The 16,211-nt window shown below is 50.9% G+C and overlaps 1 protein-coding gene across 2 annotated transcripts in view; it reads right to left on the reverse strand.

Moving 5' to 3' along the window:
* The window catches only part of SORCS2 (sortilin related VPS10 domain containing receptor 2), a 469,795-nt gene that overhangs the window by 123,793 nt on the left and 329,791 nt on the right, over positions 1–16,211 (reverse strand). The window lies entirely within an intron of this gene.

A 16,211-nucleotide genomic window follows, 5' to 3' on the forward strand; every position in this document is an offset into this window, starting at 1 on the left:
GAGTGTGGCTGGGTCCAGTCCTGGCTTCACCGCCATGTGCTTGGGGGCTCTTTCAACTTGTCTCCCCGACAGAGAGCCCAGAGAGCCGGCCTCTGGACAGGATACATCACCGAGCGGCCTGGGGTCCCATAACATGGCCACGCTAACGTCATGCCTACAAAACCACTTTTGGGTTTAAACTGCCGGCAAGCCGCAAAGCAGATACTTTCTACATTTCAACGATAAGAAAGTTAACTGCTTTAAAGACGGTGCTGCTTTAGTGTTCTTGCTCCCATGACAAATGACCACAGGTGGCTTAAGACAAGACACGTTTATTATTTTACGGTCCTGAAGGTCAGAAGTTGAACACGGTCTCGCTGAGCTGATGTCAAGGTGTGGGCAGGGCTGAGCTCCTTCCAGAAGCTCCGGGGAGAATCCGTTTCCTTCCCTTTTCCGGCTCCCAGGGGCACCTGCATTCCTTATATTCCTTGCCTCATGGCCCCCACCTCCATCTTCAAATCCAGTAACGCACACCGGCTCTGCCATTCTTACAAGTCACGTCTCCCTCCAACCAGGCCCAGGAACGGTCTCTGCTTTTAAGGACCGGTGTGAGAGGACGGGGCCACCAGGATCCTCTGGGATCATCCTTCTGCCACGTCAGGTGACACAGGTACGGGTTCCAGGAAAGAGGGGCCTGACTCTGCCTTCCAAAGTGGGCTCTGCCAACAGTGTGTAAATATGAAGTCAAACGCCAAACCGCTGTGCTCGCGCTTAGGCTGGTTTTCTGCTTATAAACGGTCAGGCGGGAAAGGGGTGGGGGACCCAGTTTATCCAGGGCAGCCTCTCCCGTGGGCAGAACACGAGGCTAAGAGCTCAGTTCAGATCCACTCAACTCACTTCCACAGGTATTTGCCGTGAGCCTCCAATGCTGGGGGCACCGTTAGGCAACCGTTGCCCTGTGCCCCTGGTGGGAGCCCGGTGACTCCGGTGGATTGGATGAGGGAATGGAGGTCTCCAGGGCAGTAAAGGGTCACAGGATGAGGTGATGCTGAGCCCAGCCCCATTCCCTATTAGCAGCGTGTCTTTGCCAGTTTCTCTCCCGCCTCAGTTTCCACATCTCAAAAATGGGTACGTTTATCTACCTCCCTCATCCACTGTGTTTGGATGTGATAAAGCACGTGAAAATGATTCACAATGTACCCAGCGCCCCACTCCCAGCTCCTGTGAGGAGAGTCAAGTCCCTGGACTCACAGGCCCGCGGAGACTGTTCACAAGCCCTCTCCTTCTTAGAGTTAGCAAGTAACAAAGAGAATCCAATTGGCAAGATGAAAGCGCAGCCATGAATATGCATGCCTCATTGAGTAATCAAACACCCCGAGTCCCTCCCAGAAGAAGGGATCACAGCGTAATTTTCTGCCACATACTTAAATTCAAATTAGTCATTATTTAATATTGGGGCAAATCGCGGGAGAAGGTCGCGTTTTCGGTCTACTGTTTCTTAATAAGCAAGGCTGACTCCCCAGCAGGGCACACATACCCCAGTAAAGCCGTGTTTCTTTCTATTGTTCTACTCATGCTGAAGAGATGCACCCTGGAAACAGTGGTAAACGGCCACTCCCATTCCCGGCTTCCTTTTCTCAACGTCCTGCCAGTCCTTTCCCACCACATCTCCTGGCTCCTCCAGTGGCATCATCTCTCCCCCCGACCCACCCCGGTTCACGCACAGATCTGCCGAATCTTCCTGTTTGTCTCCAGACAAATCCAGACCATCTGGGTTCAAACCCTGCTCTGCCATTTCCCAGCTGTGTGACCTCAGCTATATTACTTAACCTCTCTGAGCCTCAGTTTCCTCATCTGTCAAAGGGGGATAATAGTAGTTCCCACTGCTTAGGTCACTGTGAGGATGACTATATGCAAGATGCTTAGAAAGGTGCGTATCCAAGGGTCACACCCATAAATGTCACCTATTACCACATGCTAGTATTGTTGCTATTACTAATACAGTCAGCCATCAGTACAAATATTCCATGCCCCAAGTCTCTCCCAACCTCTCCGCCCTCATTGTCAATGCCAGATTTCACCCCTGGGCTATTGCAATGGCCTAACTGGCCTCCCACATGGAATTTGTGGGCTCCGACCGGGACAAAAAGCCCACCAGACTCTTTGACACAGCGTTCAGGGCCCTCATAACCTCACCCTGCCCTGCTGAGTGCTTCATCCCACCCCTCCCCCTCCTGCCAGGGCACCAGGCTCACTGGGAGGCTCCCCATCTCCCAAACAGGCTACACTCTTTCAGTCCTCTGTGTCTTTGCACATGCTGTTCCCTGGGCCCACAATGCTTATCCACTTATCTCTGAATTGCCAGTGACCCCCAGAGAAGCGACTTCATCTTCACGTCCTCTGTGAAGTGTCCCAACCTGGGCTGTGTTAGTAGCCAGCTCCTCTGTGCTCGGGGAGAAAAGGAACAGAACAAAATGAAAGCAAAATAATACAGAAATCTTTCCCACACCACTGTCTGAGCATTCACCACTCTGTGTTGTGGATCGATGGATGGATGCATGGGTGGATGCATGGATGGATGCATTGGTGCATGGATGCATGGATGGATGCATGGGTGGATGCATGGATGGATGCATGGGTGGGTGGATGCATGGGTGCATGGGTGCGTGGATGGATGCATGGGTGGATGCATTGGTGCATGGATGCATGGATGGATGCATGGGTGGGTGGATGCATGGGTGGATGGATGCATGGGTGGATGGATGGGTGGAGGGATGCATGGGTGGATGCATGGATGCATGGATGGACATGTGTCCATCTTTTCTACCAGATCCTCCTCCTCCAAGGCAGGAGTCCTGACTAGTTTCTTCCTGAAGGCACGTCTGACACCAGTTTTCCAAGATGGAAAATAAATGCCTTTACAAGGACTTTTACACCAACTACTGTCTGTGGACAAGGCAAGCCCTTGCAAGTCCCCTGAAATGCAGTCAGAAGGGGGGTCTTCAACCACAGACAAACCTTGGTCCTCTGGGTATCATTCAGCAGATTCCAAACTGGGTTCCCAGCTGCAGCTCCCTTAGGACCAGATCGACCCTAAAAGCTCTGCAAAGCTGATTCCTCAGGTCCTCAAATGTGCACAGGCCAGAGCGAACCCCAGGGCCTGCTCCCTGAGCCCAGCGACCCCAGGACACATGGAGAGATTTCCATGTATAAGAGGCCACCTACTCAGAGTCCAAGTTAAAATACAGCCTTTCCTTCTAATGCAAATCACACCAGCAGCCGCACGCTTCATCAGCCTACAGAAACCCAAGGCGAGCTTCGCCCAAGACACTTCACAGCCCCAAGCTGCCTCTGGCATGACACTTGAGAGATGGGACGTCACTGCGGCTTGGCTGCTGAAAAAAAGAGAGGATTTGCTGACCCCGGAGGACACTCACTCATCAGCCAGTTCCTTATGCAGAGACCAGACGGGCAGCCATTCTCATGCCTGCTGGCTCCTCTCCCTGGGGACCCCGGAGGGAGGACAGAGGACATCGTAGGCTGTCAGACAGACAGGAAAACTCTGTCTCTGGGAGCTGCGACAAATCCTCAGGGCCACCTTTTACAGTTAAAGAAACTGGTTTTAAAGGCCTGAAAAAGTGCATTCTGTTGTTACAGAAAAGCAATTCATCTTTTTTCGTTGTTGGCATTGAGATGACAGATTGATTCTTTAAAAAAGATGTCTGCTCCGTATCCCTGAGGACAGTCCAGCTCGTAAGACACGGCACTCGAGGGAGAGGGTGCTGGAACTCTCCCAGCACAGGCCAGATCTGCTCGGAGGACCCCGCCAACCCGGGCAGGGGTGGGACCAGCTGAGCCGCTGTCATCCTGATAGCCCCACGGGCAGGAAGTAGAGGTGGCAGGACAGTCTCCCTGACTGGCCACTTCCTATTTTCAAAGTGATGGGGAGACAGGCAAACAGGCTGGAGCCAGACTGAAGTGGTACCCACCTTCTCCCCTGCTGTGAGCGCCAGACTGGGGTGCCTGGGGGGCAGTGACTCCAGGCAGAGTGGGTCTCTATGGAAACCCTGCAGGCAACCGCCTTGGGCCTCACCAACCCACCGCCCCATGGACCAAGTACCTGGTTGAGCATGGTCCCCACCGTCAGAGAGGAGACCCGGGCTCACCCCAAGGTCACAGAGCAGCTGAGGAGGCGGCAGTCACCCACAACCCAGAAACCCTCAGCCCACCTCCTCTTCCAACCCAGACCAACACCACAACCCAGAGACCCGACATCTGAGAGCTCCAGGACGTCCGGCCACCATCCAAGACCAGACACATTGCCACGACATTGTTCCAAGGGGTTGCCTGGCCTCTGCTTGTACACCTCCCGTGCCTCGTGCTGGGTTCAAATCCCCCTCTGCCATTTATTGGTTGAATGAGCTCAGGTGAGTTACTCAATATCCCTGGGCCTCAGTTTCCTCTTTCTGGGACAGGGATAATAGTGGTCCTTGCCTCGCAGGGCTGCCCTGAGCGTTGAAAGTACTCCTGTGGGTGTCCAGAACTGGACCTAGGTGCTGACATCCATCACAGAGGCCCCTGGCATCACACGGAGGCTCACAGGCCTTCAACATTGTTAAAGAGTAATGTTTATCTGAGATATAAATCCCCAAAGAATTAAAAACGAACAAATACATGCACATTTAGAGCACCGTTGTTCCCAAGAGCCCAAAGGTGAAACGACCCACACGTCCATCAGGGGATTAGTGGATACACAAAATGCAGGGTATTCACGCAATGGAACATCCCTCGGTCATAACAAGAAGTGAAGTTGTGACACTTGCTACAATACGGGAGAGGCTCAAAAAACCTGAGGCTACGTGAAAGAAACCAGACGCCCAAGGCTACATGTTCTGTGACCCCATTTCTATGCCAGGTCCAGAACAGGCCAATCCAGAGAGACAGAAAGCAGACGGCTGGTTGCTGGCGATGGGAGGGGTTGCTTACTGGGGGCAGAGTGCTCTTCCAGGGAGATGAACGTTTCTTGGAACTAAATACAAGTGGTGATTGCACAACACCGAGAACGTACTAAATGCCACAGAATTGTTCACCTGAAATGGTTAATTGTATGTTAAGTGAATTTCACCTCAATTAAAAAAAAGAAGAATATTATAGAGAGAGTGATAGAGATATGGGTCTAGTCCTTTCTCTCCAATTAGAAGAGACGCGTTAATTACTGGTGACATAAGAGAAGATGTAAAGTGGAAAATGAAAATGAGATATATTCATATATTGAGGCATTTTGTCTTTTTCTTGGTACACATATCTTACTTTTGGTAAATTAGGAGACGGACACGCATACTTTCGGTTCCAGCTTTTTCACTCAGGTACGTTCCTGGGGTCTTAAACATTCTTCGAAACATGCTTCTTAGCAACTGGACACTTAGCCCTCGTGTGGAGTCAGCAAAACTATCTAACTTGAGGGGCTAAGATAAAGCCCTGCTGAAGCAGCCACGTGGAGAAGCGTGGTGACGTGTGATGAACCCGACACCACGCTTCTCCACGGCAGCGCCCAGCACCCGGTGCAGGCCACATTGCCATCCGCTGGTGACCTGCAAAGGAGGGAGGGGACAGCAGGAGTGGCGCTGATGTCAGCCAGTACAGACCTGGGTCTGCGGAGCTGTCCCTCTTCACAGTCAAGGATGCTTTTCTGAGAAAGGGACCTCAAATCCGCTCACTTGAGACTGTAGACAAACCACTCACCTGCCTTTCATTGCATCTCTCATCCCTCCCGAGATCTGGGGGAAGGAGTGGGGTCTGAATCTCTGAGTACTTCTGGCTTGTCTCTGAGGGCTGAGTGTCACTTGCTGTTTTTATTATTTTTAGCTCTGAGCATGGCCTGGCCAGCTTTGGGGGTGTCAGCCGAGCAGCCAGTGGAGGACTGGGGCTGGGGTGTCCGTTGTCGCTTTCCCTCTGGGAGAACAACGGGGGCACGTGAGGAGGGTGAGGGAGGCCCTACCACGCGCCCAGCAGAGCTGGGGAAGAGATTTCTGCCCTTGTACTGGGTTGTAAGAAATGATTACTCTTAATAATATTGTTTTTTTTTGCGGTACGCGGGCCTCTCACTGCTGTGGCCTCTCCCGATGCGGAGCACAGGCTCCGGACACGCAGGCTCAGTGGCCACGGCTCACGGGCCCAGCCGCTCTGCGGTATGTGGGATCTTCCCGGACCGGGGCACGAACCCGTGTCCCCTGCATCGGCAGGCAGACTCTCAACCACTGCGCCACCAGGGAAGCCCCAGTGCCTGTTACTAGGCACGTGATCTCACTGGCATTTTTTGTGGTCGTGGAGGCAGCCTCATTCCCTGCAGTAGGAACGGCAGAGGGACCGACTTGTTACCCCCAGCACCTGAATTATGCTCATTTCTGTCACTGTACAACATTGAGCAAGTCCCTTACGTTCTCCAGACCTCAGCGTGCCTCCTCTAAGGTGAGGGCTGACACGGGAGCATCTAAGTTCCTGACTAGGACTAAATGTCTATTAGACATCTCTCTTTCAGCCTGCCGTGGCGTGGAAGCAGCTTTTTCTGAAAGGTACTCTCCGTTTCCAAAGCATGACAGGTGTTGGACACAGACCTAGTTGTAGGGTCGGGAGATGGTGCCTTCAGATGCCTAACTCCACTTTATCCATGCTCCCTCCATGCCCAACTCAGAGGCCACTGGAATTCCCATTCTCTTGTCACTGATAAGAAGGAATTCCTACTTCTTATCAGCGGCAATGATTTGTTATTACTACTAATAACGGTTTATTCCACTGGCATTTCCGGAACACCTGCCACGGGACAGATACCATGTTAGGAGCCGGCATATGGATTGTGAATGAAGAAGACGAAGACACTGCTTTAATACAGACACTTGTATGTTAGAGTCTGCAAAGCATGGCCACAGACACTGTCTCGGTCCTCCAAGCACCTGTCTCTGGAGCAGGTCTTATGAATCCTATTTTACAAACGAACAAGTGAGGACATCGAGACATCGGGGCTGCACGTAAGACACAGCACATCAGAGGCGCAATCTGGGTCTTCTGGCCGCAGACCCTGTGCTCTCTGCACTGTACCGAGGCTGGTGATGAAACTGACCGCATATGAGCCTCAAGGGGACAAGGACCCCTGGGCTGAGCGTGACGCCCAGGGTGTAGCTCTGCTTTGCTCTTACATGGCGGGTGACGTGTGCGAATCGAGTCCATGTTTTAACCTGTTTAAGTCCTCTAGAGAGTGGAGAGAGGGGTTGGAATTCATAATAATGTCTTATCCGGAGCAAACCACTGTGTTGCCTGCCCACTCCCGAAAGCAAGCTCTCCAGTGGCGCCCCTCACATCAGAAGGAAAGGAAGACTCGACACTTGGGAATCATTTCAAACCCTAGGACGCGCCTGAGGTGGGGTCAGGATGGTGACAGGCAGGTGTGCTGGGCCCTTCCACAACCCCTGCATCTTCGCACAGGGCAGCTGCTGTCCCAGGCTGACCCGTCTTTGATCTGCTTGGTGTCCCAGGCAGAGGTGTTTCTGGGCAATTCTCTGGAGCTGGGTTAACTTTGCCAAGGTCCTCAGGAACACGGAGCCAATTGTCTTCACGTCAACAAATGTGTATCGAGCATCTGCTCCGCGCCAGGTGCTGGGAAGCCGCAGCCCCATGTTCGATGGATGAGCCCAGGGTGGGCGGGGACCTGACCCGAGGGGAGCCCATGCATAGGAAGGACAGTGAAGTAGGGTGTGGGCGACCGTGATCGAATGGACCACTCAGACTGCTTCTAGGCTAAAGCCACAGCTGTAGTTGCTAATGGAACTGACTGGTCCAGGCAGCGGATTCAGTGGGAAGGGGGGCATTCAAGCAAGGCTTCACACTCTCTTGCTGGACATGGCATACTCATAGAGGGGGAAGTGGAAAGACATCAATCATGCCTCGGGGTCTCCAAATCTCAAACTTCTATGATCCTTTCACCTTTAACAATATTCTATGTGACGGCACAAAGCCATCTAGATGTCCAACTACCCAGTGATGGGTAAGTGAATTATCATATATGCATGGTTTATTTAACCATTTTATGTAAAGGATTGCTGAAGGCAGTGTGGTGCAATGGCAAGGTCATGGCCTTTGTCATCAGACATCTACTGATTCAAAACCATCTCTGCCCCTTACTGAGCTGTGTGATCCAGGGCAATTTACTTACCCTCTCTGAGCTTCAGGTTCACGATCTGTACAGTTGGGAATAATAACACTTTCACTTCGAAGTTCTTTTGTGTATTAGAATTAATGTTTGTAAATACCTTAAGGTCATGCTGAGAACATAAAATGCCTCCAGTATATGGCAGCTAACTGTAAAAATGGCTACATCATCATTACAAAGCATTCTTAATAATATGGGGAGAAACTCATATGATGAAAATTCAGAGTATAAAAGTGTCTCAATGACATACTAAAGATTCCTAGAAAAAAGACAAGAAGGAAATATATCAAAATATTACAAGAGACCACCTCTAGGTGGTGGATTTACAGGTATAATACTATTTTCAGTGTTTGAGTTGCCTTCAGTAAGCAAGCGATGTGCAGGACTCAGCGTCAGGGTAGGTTTCTGGCAGCAGGAGTCCATGCTCAGCACAGGAGGACCTGGCTGGGGCTCCTAAGGGCACCAACCAAGTGGCATAGAGGCTTAGCTGGGTCAGCACCATGGACAGCGCCCAGGGCAGGCCCAAGTACTGGTCAGCATGGCGCTCCTGGCCCTGGCTGGGGAGGTTTGATGGGCCTCAAATGACCAGGTCCAGCCACCGTTAGGCAGGCTCTCCCTCACAGCAAGTGCTTCTGTGCCCCAGATGTCATGCCAGCCAAGAAGACGACAGATGCCTTGTTTCTTCTTTAGGACAGAGTCTGCTATGGTCTTTGATTGAAAGATCACCGACCTTGGATTAACATTCTGTTTTCAACATAACAATAAGGTGAGGAGAAGCACATGCTGCCAGAACTCCTATTCCCCTATACCCTGGTCAAAAGGGATATTATCGTTGGTGGTACCTCAGTTTTTTACCAACTTAAGAGCTAATAAAAAAAGTGCATCAGCCGTTTGGTTTGCTTTTCGTTAAGAGGCTGAACATCTTTTCATGTGTTTATTAAAATCTGTATTAAATTTGTTATTTTTCTGTACAATGCTTTGTAAATGTCTTTTTCCTTAAAAAATTCTTATTGTAACTTTTTTAAAAAAATTAAGGACACGGGAAGGCCAAAAGACTTTGGTGTTAGATCTGGGTTCAAGTCTCAGGTCCACCCTCTCTCGCTGGATAAACTTGGGCAAATCTCTTCTCTGAGCCTCAGTTTCCTCATCTGTAAAAGGATGATAGGTCTTCCCTGTAAGGCTGTTGTAAGGATTTGTGTATAAAGCAAAGAATATACAGCCCAGCACATAGGTAATAGTGACATTTGGGAATGGTCTCCTACTGTCCTGCACCTCCTAAGACTGGCCCACAGGTCTCTAACTTCTACAGGATGCAAGAAATCCACCCTCCTCAGGCGTTTGGGATTCGTGCTTTTGTCACGCTTGGCTCCTGCCCCAGACACTGTTCCAACTCTTCCCCCATCTCCCCAAGCCCCACCATTATGCGGGGACGTTCACTGATGCCCCAAATAGCGCCCAAACAGGTAGATATTAGAGACGATGGGTTCCTCCCTTGAGACTTTCCATGGGAGAAATTTAAAAGATCAAGAAATAACTTTGTAAAGAAGTGGGTAAATACGCAAAGCAATTTCTATCAGCTGAGAAAAGGGACTGCTTGTCGATGTGCATAGGAAGTGACAAGTTAAACCTACCTGCCGTAAAATTGGAAGAGTCTGCATTAAGCCTGGGTTTTGGAAGCCCAGCCGACAGGATGTAACAACAACCGTTTACATACCTTCATGTGCACATACGTCTAACTGCATGAAAAACTCATGCCCAAATCTTACTATGAGCACAGCTGCCTCCTCTTCCAGGAAGCCTTCCTGGGTCCCTCCAGGTAGAAGGGATCTTTATCTAAGCTCCCCTGGTACTTTGTGTCTCCATGTTCTGGGAGTCCCAGAACATGCATCGGTTTGTCTCCCTGACTAGAAGGTGAGCTCCCTAAGACAGGCCATGCCTCATTCACCTCCACACATTCAACGTTTCACACAAGGCCCAGGGCAGAGCAAGAGCTCTCCAAGTGCATTCTACTGAGAGCCAGGATGATGCAGAAGATGTAACGAGAAGCCTGGCTCATTTCTTACTGGCTCGAGGATATTTGAGGGAGTCCTAAAAGATGAGTAGGGTTCGGGAGGGCTTGAGGCGTTTAAAAGAACCAAGCCTTGTGTCTTAATCCTGGCTCCCCCATGTACTGCTACACGGAGAAAATAAGTTCTTATCTTATGTGGGTGTAGGTGTAGAGGTGGCCTAGGAATTTTGTAGGGACTTAGCAGGTGGTGACTAATATAACATTTAAAAATAATTATAATGATACAAGTAAACTTTAAAACCACCCATGCATCATTATTCATGCATGGGAAAAGTCAAGAAAGATGGGAATTCCTCACTGAGGGATGTCGTCTGGGATCCGGGCAGCCCCGTGTGGCGTGGGTCTGAGGGGTTGGTGGATTCGTGTTGGAGCCGAGAGGGGGCTGCTCGGGCTTGGTCGGGCTCCATGAGATGGGCTTATGCAGTAAATAGAAATGTGAGGTTTAAATCATCAACCTTTTCCAGGAAGTATGAGACTGAGTACGATTCCAGGACTGGGGGAAGCTTTGAGGCCAAATACTCCACTTCGTCCACTTTACAGATGGTGAAAGTAAGTCCCACAGACGTTATGGGTCTTGGCCAAGGTCACCGGCCAGTCTCGGAGCTGGAACCGGAACCCAGCTGGTCTGGCCGGCTCTGAGGCACCCAGCACTCACTCTCGGCTCTGTTTGCCTTTGACACACTTCAGAGGCACGGGGACTGAACACTCCCTTGAGCATACGGTCAAAATGAAGAAAACTCCTCGACTGGCTCGAGCTGAACAGCACAATTTAACTGGAAGTTACTGTGATAGATAATTTGGTCGTGATTCACAGGCGTGAACGTGAGCTGCTGGCCGTTCAGTGTAAGCCTTTCAAAGTACTTTCGATCAAGTGCCCCTTCATTTGTCTGCTCACCTGACTTCACCTGTCTGCCCATCCGACTCCATCCATATGCCCCCCTGAATTCATCTTATGCCACCTGACCTCACCCGTATGCCACCTAAGTGTGTCTGTATGCTCACCTGACCTCACCTGTTTGTTCACCTCAGTTCAGCTCCATGTTCACCTGACTTCACCTGATTTCACCTGTCTGTCTGCCCACTGGAAAGCTGGTACCAGGAGATGAAAGGTGCCCTGCCTTTAAGGCACCCAGTCCTCCTCACTTACACCTGTCACCTCCCTTCTCCCCTTCCTGCTCTGGAAAAATGCCGTGATCTCCTACTTGGACCCACCTGCAGCTCACACCCTCCACGTGAGCCTTCTCACCGCAGTGGCGGGCATCTCTCCAAAGCAGGAGCCCGACTTGATCAGGCTCCCTGAAACCTAACGGACACAGCAGACGGGCTGCCAGATGACCCCATCTGTCCTCACGGAGTTTCAGCAATTGCGAAATTTCATGTGAACATCCACAATTCTGATCTCTCTTGTAATCTCAGAAGATGGTGGCAACCGGGCCCCACTCCCAGACGGTAAAAACTGAATGGACCCGAGTAGCTGCTGCCCTCTCAGGCGGGGCACACACTCTCCACCGCCACAGTCCCAGCTGGTGCCCGAGCCAGGCCAGCTCCACTGACCACCCCTGTGGCCACTGGAGCTGGCATCCTCTAGCTCTACTGCACAGAGTCTCAAGCCCTTACCTGTCTGTTCCAGGTACTTCCTCTCTGACGCTTGCTCCATCTTCCAGATTCTGCTCCCTCCCTCCACCCCTCCATGGCCACACCTTACAAACGGGTCCCTCTGTCACCACTTTTCAAATAAGCACACCTCTGAACACGACTTCTTTGGATCTTTTTCTGGTCAACCCTCAAAGCCCAGTGTAAATGTCACCTCTGTAGTAAGATGCACGCCAGGCTGGATTCGACCTCTTCTCGGTTACACAGAGCTTGACGCCCAGCAGGCACTAATCTGGTTGGCCCTCTCCTGCTGCTTTCTTTTGTTAAATCCAAGGAGATGCTAATATTAATTGATGTCATCAATTCTTTTTTTTTAAGGTCTTCCAAAAAATGATTCCTGAAAGCAAGCTCCTATTTTTAGAAGGAGATTACTCATTGACAGATTCTTACTGACTTGTTACGACGTGTAGGCAACCAGTTCCTCCCAGCCAATCACGGGGCCCGGACACACAGTTTCTCTTCGCTACTTTGGCATTTTAGCTGAGCTTGCGGCTTTGGTCAGAAAGGAGGATGTGGCGTGGAGCTCTCCCTGGTGCCTAGTAACGCTCTTTCCAGGGAGAACACCCTGCTGTGGGAGCTCAAACTTGTCCTTCCTACGTCACCACATCCTAACACACAGCTGTGGTGTGCACCGGTCATTAAAATCTTGTCTGTTCATTGAGATGTGACACCCCGCCCCGAACGCCGAAATGTGGCAGCCTCAACCCCATCCGTTCACGAACAAATGGAGCTCTGCGAAAAACGAATTTCTCGATTACGAACTCAGATCGTTCATTCGTCAAATTACCGGACAGAAGCAGAAACAACAGAGAGTTTACCTTTCTCACCGCACGGCAAACACTGGACCATAAACACCTCAGCAGTCAGACACGGATGCCTGCTTGATTCAGCTTGGAAAATGCAAAACAAGGGCAGCACGGGCAAACACACTGGCTAGTTCACTGGATAAAAAAGAGCGAGCACGGTGCCATCCAGCTGGACGCGCCCGTGTGACTGAGGAACCGCCATTTTAATTTAATTTAATTTAGATTAATTTAAATTTAATTTTTTAAACTGACACTTGCTTGGGTTATTGGAAAACTCAAGTATCTTTGGAGCAGCTCGGGCACGCGAATCCACCTTTTCAACTGCGAATTCTATGAACTCTAAACGTAGATCAAGTCCTTCCAATGAAAATTTAGAAGCTGAATTGAGATGTACTGTCAGAATAAAATATAAACTGGATTTCAAAGACTTAGTGTGAGAAAGAGAGTGTGAAAGTCTCCTTGGTTAATTTTACTTCAATTATTCATGGACCTGAGAATCCTGCCTTAAATAAAATATACTCTTAAAATTGACTTCACTGTTTCTCCTTACTTTTCAAGTGTGGCTGTCAGAAAATTAGAAATTTCGTATGTGGTTCGTATGGAATGTCTATGGACTGAGTTGGCATGGAACTGGGATGGGAAAGGTGGATGGAGATCTTCCTTTAACAGGAGAGCGCCTGAGGCAGGCTCTAGGGACTGGCTCCCTCTCCTGGGGTCTCCAGTGGAGGCCTGGGCTCCCGACTTCAGCCCCAGGACCTACTCGGCGGGCCATCACACCAGGACCCCTCTGTGGTCTGACTTTGTCTCACTGTCTACTCCGCTCGAAGGTCAGGCAGCAGGACTCTCAAACCTCGGAAATGTGCACGGCGGTTGGCCCAGGCCAGAAAAGAGCCACCCACGGTCAGGAGAAGGCCATTTCTCCATCTTTAGGAGGAGAGCTAGCAAGAAAGCCTTGCGAGACTGAAACACTCACTCCAGGTGTCCTGGAGGACAGCCAGCACCAGCACGGCCCCCTGCGTCTTTCACCCGAACACTGCCACCTCCTGGGTTTCAGGCAACGAAGCTACAGGTTCTCCTGCTGATGTGGGCTGACCTTTACGAGTCCTGAGCTGGGGGGAAAGGGCCTCCTCAGTAAGTGACCTCCCTCCCTCCCATTTCTCTCTCTCCTGTAACAAGACATGGTCCCAGGTGCTGCCCCGCCCCGGGTATCTGCATCACACGTGTGGTCAGGGCTGGCAGGAACTGTCATGACAAGCTTGCGGCCAGGGCAGGGGAGTTGGAGAATTTCATCTCCCCTTTAAGACCTGAATGTCAACAGCTCCCTGTTCTCTAAGTGAAGACACGTATTTGGCTCTAAACGTGCAAGCTTGTGCTTCAGCTCCCGGGGAAGAACCCTCCTCCCTCAGTCCATCTCTGCAATGGGCAGGCGGGTCGCCAAGGTCATCCGTGGGGAGAAGGGCAGAAGAGCCACCAGTTACATCTTGTCACTGCGGCCGTGAAGGGACACAGGACAGAGCCCACCTGAGCTTGGCTCACACCTGATCTTCGGGGAAAACCGACTGAGAACAAGGAAACACGGGAACAAGATCCAGTCGGCCCTCTGTAGCCGTGAACGCGGAACCCGCGGATACGCGACCCGTGGATGCGGAGGGCCGACAGTAAGGGACTTGAGCATCCGTGGATGGTCCTGGAACCAATCCCCCGTGGATACCGAGGGACAACTGTGATTTCCAAACATGACGAGAGCTTTGAAGAAAATGGAGCAATGGAAAAGGGCTGGAGAGAACCTGGGGGAGAGATGGGGGCCATTGCAGACAGCTTTCTGCAGAGGTGATGCTTGGGAAGAGACAGGAGGAGGGCTGAGGAGGGGGGCCTGTGAGGACCTTTGAGACGATGTGCCCTGGGCAGAGGGAGGTGAGTCCCAGAAGCAAGTCTGTGCTTTCCAGGCACAGCCAGGAGGCCACAGGACCCTAGTGAGCACAGGGCGCACGGCCCTGGGGACCAGGATAGCAGTTTGAAATTAATCCAGTGTGTGTCAGTTGAGGATTCAGAAGCCTGAAGCCACCGGGGCAATTCTTTATCCAAAAGAGATCAGGAAGCTTGAAGCCTGGCAGGGGCACTGACATGTAGCTTCTGATCAGACACTTTGCAGGAAGACTTTCCTTTGTCCTTGGAATTCCTTGAGGCCGGGGGAGGGTTATGCAACAAGAAACTAGCAGAACTCTGTTTATGGTTATTTGATCTGAAAAGTAAGGAAGAAATTGGCTTCCCTTTAACTGGATCGACAATGGTGCCACCACTCTACCTGCCTTGTCACATGCAGTGACCAAGGTCTTACTACTGTGACCTGTTGACACTGACCTGCTAAGAGGTGTCCCAGAATTTAACTTTATAAAGACAACATCCTTCAATAGAAGACTTATTTTTTCTTTTTTGGCCACGACGCACGGTATGCGGGATCTCAGTTCCCTGACCAGGGATCGAACCCTTGACCCCTGCAGTGGAAGCGCGGAGTCTCAACCGGTGGACCTCCAGGGAAGTCCCAGACTTTTGTAACGAGATGTGCGTGGCCGCGGAGAGCGTGTGAACTTGCCAAAGTCAGGTGAGTATCTCACAAACATGGAGCTTTTAAGAGCTGTTGAACTTGAAGATGAATTCTGCATATTTTTTTTTTTTACTGAAAGACACAAGTTCCAAATGGAAACCGAATGCAGGCTGTTATCACCCGCGGGCTACTTAGCTCACGTTTTCAAAAAGCACCAACACAGGCAACTTATCCCCTCAAATCAAAGACTACTTTAATAATAAGTGAGAAAATCCCTCTTTTCCAAAGAGATTCAGGCTGTAGTAGGAGTGCTTTGAAAATGGATGTTTGCCAGTATTTCCATATGAAATGATGTATATTGCTTATAAAATCTCTCAAAGGTGCTACCTTAAATTCTTGGAAACAAAAATATCTAGCCTGTTTCAAAGTGTTCCAAAGGAGCTCAGTATGTGTCTTAGCCCACTTGTTAAAAAGTATTAAAAATGCAGCACTTCTCAGTGCATTTGCTGTGCAGAGGGAGGGAAGGATGTCCGCACCCTGCTCTGGGGGGCATTCTCTTCTGCTTTCCCTTGCTGTTAGGATGACCACCCCCGCCCCCCAGCACCAGGGGAGGACGCCCATCCCCTCCACCATGCACCCATTCAGCCTGCAGTCACTGGGTGGACAGGTATAGAGCCACACAGGCTCTGACAAGGCACTGACAAGGACGGGACCAGCCGTGAGCCAGACCAACACGGGCCCTGATCTCAGGGAGCAAATGGGCTGGAAGAAGACACAGGAAAGAGCCTTACTGTGCCGTCAACAGGTGGAATAGGAGCTCGCAGGGCCCCACCAGGGGACCAGGCCTGGTCAGGCTCTGGAAGGCTGCCTGGAGGAAGCGGTCGGTTCTGAGAGCTGAAGGTGAGAAGAGGGGGTTAGGAGGGGAGGACGCAGGGCTTCTCACCCCCGTGCTGGCCT

Source organism: Phocoena sinus, chromosome 5 (genome assembly GCF_008692025.1).
Source record: "Phocoena sinus isolate mPhoSin1 chromosome 5, mPhoSin1.pri, whole genome shotgun sequence".
In the NCBI taxonomy this organism is placed as follows: domain Eukaryota; kingdom Metazoa; phylum Chordata; class Mammalia; order Artiodactyla; family Phocoenidae; genus Phocoena; species Phocoena sinus.